The sequence below is a fragment of the Penaeus monodon genome, chromosome 32 (genome assembly GCF_015228065.2).
Source record: "Penaeus monodon isolate SGIC_2016 chromosome 32, NSTDA_Pmon_1, whole genome shotgun sequence".
Classification (NCBI taxonomy): domain Eukaryota; kingdom Metazoa; phylum Arthropoda; class Malacostraca; order Decapoda; family Penaeidae; genus Penaeus; species Penaeus monodon.
Genome location: NC_051417.1, coordinates 26,325,822 through 26,326,509, shown reverse-complemented (window position 1 = coordinate 26,326,509; position 688 = coordinate 26,325,822). Strand labels below are relative to the sequence as shown.

Genomic DNA, 688 nt, shown 5'->3' with positions numbered 1-688 from the left:
TTATACTACTTTTCTTCTATGTGCATTTAATGAACATTTTTCCAAAACTTTATAATGATCACCACAGTTAGGGCTTTATCCATGCACATGCAGTGAATATTCAAGGTTTTATAAAGGAGTTATTTTATGAACATCGTAGGGTGTACGTGACATTAGGATGTAACTAGGTGTGGACCTTGAATTGCGCCCCTATCAGTGAAAGGGTTAAAAAAAATTTAATCCAGAAATCTATTTTGCCATGTATTATAGGATCATACAAGTTTTAGTGTGCTACATATTCTTTGTTTTACATACTGCCATTGTCACAATTGTTTTGTTAAGGATATTTTTCCTCTCTTTAGAAATAGTTTCTAAAAAAGAAGAATAGGAAATAAGCTTTGTAGCTTATAGGTGTTTAAATTCCTGTGAAAAAAATGCAAAACTGAAATGTAACCTAGTCATAAAATGTGATTGTAGTATGATATTGACTAATATTTTCTGCACAATGCTCCATTCTGCTATATATGCAATATGAAATTTTCTTGATGTTTTTGGCCAACAGTGCCAGTACTGCAGTTGTTTTCTTGTTAATGTTGTTCCTGTTAATGTTACTCTTGTTAAGATTAATTTAATGTTATTGTTGTGATTATTAATTTTCATTGATTACAATTGATGTTACATGTTTTATTAGAAGATATGTTAAGATTAC

General features: G+C 29.8%; 1 protein-coding gene across 1 annotated transcript in view; it reads left to right on the top strand.

Annotated features, from left to right (window-relative positions):
* LOC119593770 (YTH domain-containing family protein 3-like) overlaps positions 1–688 on the top strand; it is a gene marked incomplete in the record, with an annotated part of 24,099 nt that overhangs the window by 12,231 nt on the left and 11,180 nt on the right.